A 9,635-nucleotide genomic window follows, 5' to 3' on the forward strand; every position below is an offset into this window, starting at 1 on the left:
CCACAGAGCAACTGATAAAAAGAAAGCACTTTCTGAGACATGAGTCTATCTTAACTTAGCATATAGATTACATTAAAAACTTGGAACAATTTTAGAAGTGGAGTCCTCTGACACTGAGTGCCCATGTCACATGACTTCAACGGGAATCTTCTGACATTTATGCAAAGATATATTTTTTCATTAAAAAGTTCTTTTCCACATTATGCTAACAATCCTTGAACTGGAACAGAAACTATTATTCTTGTTTGACAAACACAGGAACAAATATCAGCTAGGTTAAGGGACTGACCCCAAGTTACATACTTCTTAGTAGAAAGGCTCTTTGGGCATATCCAACAAGGCTCAAAAGACTCTGTCCTTTGAGAGCTATTTAATAAGTCATCAAGGAAAGCATTGCTGGAGACATGACTCTGTGGCAGGGCTCTTGCTTAGCATCCACGAAGCTCTGTGTTGAATCACCACCACCACACACTGCAAAACTTGAAATTACTTTTAAAGTCACCTAGGTCTCAGCAAAGCATCTTAGCTTGGCTCACCTCTCCACATCTGTACCTCGTAGCATTCTACTAACTTCTGAATGAACTCAGGTATCTTGAGAGCTGTAGTCAATTTCAGCTAAGTACCCTGGTAATGAGATGGGAAGAGAGAAAATAAGGTGTGTGAGACTCGGCCAGGTGGGGTTCTAGAAGGATCTTGAGACTTCAGCTACTCCTCAGCAAAACTGCAAAGGGACAAACACTGTTGTCAGGAGACACTTTTTATCCAAGAGAGCTCATCTTAGCGTCACCCACTGTGCCAGTGTTCAGAAGTTGGACTATGTCTCGAAATTCCAAGTTCCAAGATCCTGTTAGAAATCTAGGATTGTGGACAACTATTACCTGGGTTCTAACTGTGTCAGCCTCAGGGTAAGAACAATTAAATACTTCAGTTCCCAGTATCCCCCAGGCCTGTAAGCAGACAGTCCTTTGAAACCAAACCACACACTTAGCTTTTTTGCCTCCCCATGCATAAGTGAATAACCATTTAGCAAAATTAATGGCAAAAGTTGAGAGCAAAGAGTCAAGTGTTGTAACAAGCAGCCACCGTGAAATAGGTTTGATGGTTTCGGTTCCAAGCACATCAGGAGAGTAGGAGGGCACACTTGATAGGGCGGTGATGAGGAGCTGATATACAGATCCACAAATTAAACTGCTTCTTACCCCGAGAGATATTTATAGATGTTATCTATCAAGGTTACAAGGAAGGGCAGAGGTGAGACGTAAGAACAATCCACCCGAGTTATACACTGGGATGCAGAGACACCTGCAGGTTTGCCCTTGCTACCTAGCACAACTGCGAATGTTTTGTTAAAAATGTTTGGATAGAAAAAGGTGTGCCTAGAGAATTGTATTTGATTGGCAGGCTCAGTAAAAATTCAAAAGCCTGTCAATTTATTTTAAGAGAGATACTACTTATGTCTCAGAATAGATATGAAATTATTATTTCCATAATGAAAAGTTTGTTTAGAATTCATGCTATTTATATCCTAAAATAAGAAATAAAGATGAAAAATATAAAATTATTATATTTGTGTAGGCATAATATCTACTCATTTGTAAGTGTATATATATACTTATATATACATATGTTCTGTCAAGTGTTAGCATTTTGCCTCAATAAAGCTTTCCAAGAAATCAAATCAATTTCAACTGCATTTCACTGTCAGCTGATACAGACAGGTGAAATTGACATGTTGTGTTTCAGGAATTCTACTCCAACAACTGTTCTTGAAAATGAATCTGCTGTCCTCTGATCCTTAGGCTTTGGCTCACACTAGCCGATATGCTGGTTTCTTGATCTTTGTCAAAAGTTGAGCAAAAAGACTTAACTGTAAGTTCAAAAGTATACTCATACTTAATTTATCTATATCTCACCTGTCTGACTGACCCATTCTTCAGAGTATGACCAAAGGATCAGATGAAAACTGAAGAGGTATCTGAAAAATAGCAGGGCAAAGTTCATTCACTTTATTCACAATGACATGCATGGCCTCTCATTTATAGTCGATGTGCTCTTATTTTTACATATATTCCAACCAACTTGTCTACCTGAGAATAAAAGATGTCAGAAATGGGCGTGCCAACAATAAGAACAGCATTTATGTGTGCCAGATGCAAACCAAATTACCACTCAGTTTGAAAGAAACGGAAGATTGGAAAATTGCAAAACACACACACACACACAAAACCTCTCCAGGCTAAATATAACATCAGAAAACAAGATTAAAATGTACATATTATAATCTCAGGTGCATAATAAAATGAAGAGCCTGTATTGTCTGCTAACTCTCCTAAGGAGTTTTTACACAATCACTTGCCTAAGACCAGGCTGTCAAAGACCTAGGGAGAGATCCCTTAGGTTTACACGAGGGAAAAAAGGACAGGTCTCTTCTTCCATGCCTGAATGCAAACCCAGCTACAGAGGCCCAAGAGGAACCCAGCAGGGAAAGGGACAGATAAGGGTTGGCAGCCAACAGGACCAGTATTCACTTACCCACAGAGGACAACCTAGACAGCCTCCATGGCAGAGCCTTTGATGTATGTGTACAGAGACACAGGAAAGACATGTCCCCACTCCTTCTGGGCAGCTTCAAGAGCTGGGGATTGGAGGATGGCTTCTTCCTTTCAGCATTAAAAAATGGACAGAGAGCAAAAGAAGAAAAACTCAAAGACATACTTCCTAACCCACTGTCCTCACAAACAATAAACCTTGCTTAAACAAAAAGCAGTATCAAATACGTAATGCCAATTGACCTGTCGAGAATTTCTCTCCATAATTACTATAACCTTGATAAAGTCATGGTTCTCATCCGGATTCCTGTGTATCTTTGATTTCTCTCCAAACTGTTGTGCCCAAGAACAACAATATTTAATAGGCATAATACCATGAGAGAAATCTCTAGTTTTAAATGGATATGCACAGGAATCTCTGTGTGTTTGTACGTGTGTGTGTGTGTGTGTGTGTGCATACACACATGTGTAGAGGTCAGAATTTGATGGTAGGTGTTTTTCTCAATTATTTCTCCACTTTTTTTTCTGGGGGGCACAGTTCTAGACAATGCCTCTTTTAGTAGCTCTGGATGTCCTGGAACCAGACTGGCCTTGAACTCATAGAGATCTGACTGCCCCTGCTTCCGCAGTGCTGGGATTAAAGGTTTGTGCACCACTACTCGGCTTTCTCCACCTTATTTATGATGAGGGTCTCTAACATAATCTAGAACTCACCAACTTATTCGGAGCCAAGCTGGCCAGCAACCCTGGAAAATCTACTTCTCTCCTCTCACTGCAAGACAATACTATGCATCCTACACCTTTAGGATCTGCTGACCAGGAGGCTGCATAATAAGGAAACCTACCGGTAAAGTAGTGGTTACTTTTGAGCTAACTTGTATTTAACGAATCCAATGACCTACAGATATGGGGAAAGAAGTGGTGCTTGTAAATGAGAGACAGATATTTAAGAGCTACTCAGAGACCTTTGGCAAAGGATCAAATTAAGTGTCTCCCTTTTTTTAAATCAAGTGCATTTTAAACATGAAGACTGTGAGTAAAATTAACCTGATGACAATAGAGACTTTACATTTAATACAGGAAAAGATGTCATCTAAAAATTCTCCTCCTCTGAAAAAAATCTATTTTACCATTTCTTTTTTTATCCTGAAAAAACAAAAAAACAAAAACAAAAAAGCATGATGGAGGCACGGCAGAAGCAGATGGGGAGATTAAGCAGTAGAATTCCACCATAGTGACTGTGAGGCCAGATTCTGAACAGGACAAGGAAGAGCTGAAGCCAGGACTCAGCTCTAATCAGCTGCAGAATCTTGACAAATGTCCTCACGTTTCTGAGTCTTTGTCAGATATGAAATAGGAATAATATGTACTTCAGAGAAGCCAAGTGCTTCGTGCAAATTCACAGAATGGTTGTCATCGCTATTATTTTTTGCTGTAATTATTAAAGAATTTTGTATATCAATGTATATTCTGATCAGATTCCTCTACAAGAAGTTTTTTTAATATGCATAAAGGACAGATTAAATAGAGGACTAAATGCTGGGTCTTTAAAAATGTAAGAAGCATACAGGCAGGCAGGAAGTGTCTCTACTCAGACAGCTCTAGATAGAGATGGAATTTCTGTACTGATTCTGTGCCTGGGCTCTGCTGTGGCACCAGGGCTCTGCTGGGGCACCAGGGCTCTGCTGGGGCACCAGGGCTCTGCTGGGGCACCAGGGCTCTGCTGGGGCACTACTATGAACCATTCTCTAGGCTCTTGACTCTATAGTACAAGTTGCTAAAGAATTAAGACAATTTCTAGCCAATGTTGGCAAAAAAAAAAAAAAAACACCAACACCTATAGACTTAACAGAATGTCTGAGATAACTGGGTTGTGAGAGAGCTAACACGTCAGAACCTGTATATCATTTGTAGTGTATGAGCTTCACCTAAAAAAGGAAACAAGCTCTCTATCTCTAAATAGCATTTTTTCAAGCCACTTTTATGTTTCAAGATCATTTACTGTCAAAGGGAACTTAGAAAACATCAGGTTAACACTGCAACTTTTGTCTTATAAAATGTTAATTTCCCTTTAATTATTTTTCAAAAGAATTGTTGAAAAAAATCACAAATCACAAACACGTTGACTTCTAATTGGAAAACGAATTTTTGACTCACCTTTGTACCATTCTGAATATCCTGTGTTTCCATTAGTGTAACAGTAATTAGGTAGAAAGATCTATTTCTCCATCTTCATCTGGGGGTGGGAAGAGTGGGAAACACAACATGGAATGGCCTTTTCCTTGAAACTTGTTGAAAAAAAAAAAAAAACCTCTCTGGAGCCAAACATTTAGCTTCACTTGAAATAAGGATTGTAATACCAAGAAAGTGTCTTTGATCCTTCAGGGATTTTTCTTGAAGTCTGCAGAAAACCATGTTGATGGCACCTGAAGGATCAGGGGGGGATAGTTCAATTACAGTCAGAAAGAGCTCCAAAGCAGAGCTGCACGTAATTCTCACAGTGCTCATTACCTCTGGCTCTCTGCCTTAGCAACTGCCATGTATTACATCAAGCGTGTAAATGTTCTATGCAGAATGCTTTTTGTCACAGCCTTTGGGCCCTCGGGGCACACTCGGGGCTAAAAGAAAGTTGGCATGAGGCATCCGGGATGCAGTTCCTAACTTTTCAAAAATGTTGAGGTTTTAATCATGAAACTTAGAATGAATAAATATATCTAGATGTGCTACAAAATGTACTCCAAAAATGACTAGTTGCACAAAGCATGCAATAATCCTACAGAAGGCATAAGACAGTGACCCTCTTCCTTTGCATTTTGTGTTTAGCTGCCAGGATGAAGCCTGAAAATTAATCCTGAATCACCCCACATCATCTGTCTGCATGGCCCAACAACCCTCTAATCTGTTATGTTCTCCTGAGTTCAACTGATACCTGGACTTTGAGCTATCAAATCCTTAGTGTCCTGTTCAATCTCCTATCATTCATAAAGCCATCCATCCATTTCACAAGATTCACGGAGCACCTATGGGCACAAGGCATGAGCGATGGGCCCCTTATCCTTTTATTGCTGTCTGTATATGGGACAAGGCAATTGCAAATTTACACTTACTGTGTGCTCTTGCATGTGCATGTATATATGCATACATGTGTGTGGAGAGCCGCATAGTGCTGCGTCCTTAAGATGGCGCCAGTCTCCGCCTTCCGCCACCTGTTGGCGAGTGCCCTTAGGAGTAAACAAGTCCTTATTTGGCTGTGGGTGGTGATCTGGCTTGTCTCCGTGTGTGTGGACCTACCTGCTGTTGCCATGTGGCAGACGGGGGTTGGCTATTCCTAGAGTACTTAAGCTTGGGAGAGGCTTTCCCCGGGTCTTCAGTCAGAAGATTGCTCAAAGGTCCTGAATAAACTGCTTGGAGAAGAGCTCGCGCGTTACGTCTTCCTAGCTGGTCGAGAGTGTATATGAATGTATACGCGACACATGTGTATATGAAGGTTAAGTAAAGAGGGCTCTCATTCAAATATCATTTTGGAATGATATTTAAGCAGTCTGTTGATGACTGGTGATGACTGGTGTTGACTAGTGCTTCTAAGCAAAAGAAGCAATACTCATGAGTTCCTGGATATTCCTGGGACCTTAAAAGGTCATTGTGACTGGGGTAGAGCAGAAAGAAACAATGTAGCTGCAAGCGTACTGGAGAGTAATTTGGATCAGATGACAAAGACCTTACAAGGTGTTTCCCTCTGGGCTTCCTAGTAAGACATAGTGGTACCTATCTGTAATCCGAGCCCACAGAAGACTGACACTAGATGCTTACTTCAAGACTGGGCTAAACTACATAGTAAGACCTTATCTAAAACCAAAAATCTGGGCATCCTGTTAACACAGTGAGGCAGCTTTGAACAGTTCTAAAGATGCCCATGAAGACCTCTCTTTACCAACTGTGTGCTAAGTGGTCAGATGCTGGGAAAGGAAATGGATGGAGGCTTTCGCAAGCAGCCATGTGATTAGAGTAGGTCTCAGCATTTTGACCTCAAGAGGACTATAAACACATGGCTGGGATGTAGCCTAAAGGTAGAGCTCTTGTCTGACAGGAATGAGACCCTGGGTTCAAACCTAGCAATCTGAGATGCAGATGCTATACATGGACACAAGTATCTCTGGAGAAACTTGTCATTCTTGAAGAACATTATTGGGGATTATACAACAAATTGAATGAACATGAAACACCCAACAACCCCACATCACGAATGACACAACATGGCACACAGTAGGTGTGAATAAATTATATGATTATCATTTTCCATAAAGTAACACTTCCTTAACCCCCCAGAAATCTCCATTTTAATAGTCAATATCTTCATTTAAAAACTCGCTGAGATAGGGAAACGGCCTCATTTAAGTAAGTGTCATCTTCTTTGCATTTATTTTACATTTAGGAACAGAGGCTGGTGTTATAAGTAAATGAATAGTCTATTAAATATATGAAAATCAATAAAAAGCCTAGAAATTCAAAGTATAATATAAAAGTGGGCATGACGGCCCATGGCTGTGGTCCCAGCTAGTGGAGAGGCTGACGCGGAAGGATTGGTTGTGCCCAGGAGTTTAATGACAGCCTGGCAACCCTGAGAGGTCAAAAAAAAAAAAAAACCAAAAGGGAGGAAAAAAAGAAAAAATGAAATTGTGTTCAATGACATCCTGGTACTTTTTAAAAAATATTTGGTTAATATATCTTAGGGTATATTTTATATTTCTCTCCTCATTACAAATATGTATACAAAGTATACATAAAATTTTTCAAATATAAACTCTCATTTTATTTAAACAGTTTCTAAATTTTAATAAATTGTTCACTACATCAGAATATTTTATAAATCAATACTTGTCATTCAGTAACAGCGCATTTTGAGTTCCTTCTCATGAAATCACAGACTGATACTAGAGGCTAAATTCAATTAGTATTTTTACTCACAAGTATTGAAAATTTTGTGGATAATATTTGTGATACTGGCATGCCCTTATTAGCAAATGTTTGTCCTTTACAGTAGAGAAATAAACGGTCCTCTGAGCGGTCCCACTCCAAGCCCTCACGCAGCTTGGAGCTTTATGAATAAACATGACGTTAGCTTGATTTCAGGGAGAAATAGAACCTAGATCTGAGAATACTGAAGCAGCAATCACCTGAAGGACACCTGGAAAGTGTTCCCAAAGGACCTGTGACCCAATCATAAAGGACAGAGTCTAAGGAGCCTGCAGCACATGGGCCCCTGACCTACAGTTTCCAGCCTTCAGGGTTTTCTCTGCATCTCTTTCCCGCATGCAAAGGGTGGATCATTACCTGGTAGAAATTCAAACACAGTATCAATTGCTGAACCCTTTATACTGTGAGTTACAAGATCGATAGAATACATAGAATACAACTCAGGCTAAGAAAAAACATAAATATGCTGCATCTAGAAATACCTGGATAAAATATTATTGGAGAACAGTCGGTCAAGTAGGCATTAGTTCTATCCTCCAGCATCCCTTTTTAATAAAAAGGCATGGTCCTGATGTTGACTCATAAATCAGTATGCCTCAGGTCAGCCACAGAATTCCCTCTAACATCAAGTGCAAATAAAATATGGGCTCCAATAACACTGCAGAAAATGACCACAGCTTGGCTTGGTCTTTCTTGGAAAATGAGATACGATAATAGAACAGCAATACTATTAATGCATTTCCTCGACTGAAACCCTGGAAGAAAATAAGACTCTGGTCTGTCTTTCTTCCCTTCTTACCATGCCAGATAGAAGGAGCTGGGGGTTCAAAGCTGTAGGCACTACTGGAGGGATTGAAGAAAGAAAAAATGGGTGAAACTGATAGAGCTCTATATATATAAATACTAAGAAGGGCCGGGCAGTGGTGGCGCACGCCTTTAATCCCAGCACTTGGGAGGAAGAGGCAGGCGGATTTCTGAGTTTGAGGCCAGCCTGGTCTACAGAGTGAGTTCCAGGACAGCCAGAACTACACAGAGAAACCCTGTCTTGAAAAAAAAAATAAAAAAAAAAATAAATGTTAAGAAGGAGCAAGAATTAGGGGTAGAAAGAGTGGAGCTTGTAAGCAGGAGAAGGAATCCAGAAGGAAGGGGCTGGATGGAGACCCCCTACATTATCTGAGATACTCTTAATCCAGACACAGGAAACTAGAATGATGGCAACTGTCTCTTTGTGTCTCCAGCAGGTGAGGGCAGGACTCAAGCCGATTACAAATCACAGAGCGTAAGCAGAGAGAGTGACACTTAAAGCCAGTGCAGGACAGCTCAGCGGTTTTCATATCGGTCCTTAAGGAGACGCCCATTGTTCTCACTGTGTGGTATCTAGACTAAAGGACCCTCAGGAAAGGGAAAAAGCCAATGTCTATCCCATAGCTATACACAATGTCTTCGAGAATTTTTAAATTCTCTTTTTTTCCCACAAATTTAAAGTCACGACACGAAGGGGAGCATTAGATAGCCTTCGAGTCGTGACTGTGCATCTCAGCATCTAGTGCCGACCAAGCGTGCGGGAATCTCTCAGCAATTCAGCACTGCTCAACCCTGGTACTTCCTTAAACTAACACTTCCGTTGTATTTACGAGCATAATAATCTTGCTTGGAGTATAGTTCTTGCCACCATTTTCAGAGAACTAGAAACTTGGGCCATGCCCATGATCCAGATCATGAAAGAAAACATTTATCAAGAAACAGCTGTCTTTAATTTTTTAATAGACATTTTTAGAAGAGTTTTATTTTAGGTTTGTGGTTTAGGGTTAGAACTGAACACAGTTCTAATCCATTGCTGATGAAACTCTATAGACAGCTACCTTGGGAGGCAGTTTGCCAGTTTCTTTACAAAATTAAATACACCATGCAAGCCTGCAACCATACTCCATGGTATTTATTCAAATGAGTTAAAAGTTTAACACGCAGACTGGCATGGGGGCTTGTACCTATAGTCCCAGCTCAGGACACTGAAGCAAAAGTTCTGCTGAAAGTTCAAGGCTATGCTTCCAGAACATAGAGTAAAGCTCCGCCTTTAAGAAAGAGAGAAAGAAAGAAAGAAAGAAAGAAAGA

The sequence above is a fragment of the Grammomys surdaster genome, unplaced genomic scaffold (genome assembly GCF_004785775.1).
Source record: "Grammomys surdaster isolate TR1022 unplaced genomic scaffold, NIH_TR_1.0 136, whole genome shotgun sequence".
Lineage (NCBI taxonomy): Eukaryota > Metazoa > Chordata > Mammalia > Rodentia > Muridae > Grammomys > Grammomys surdaster.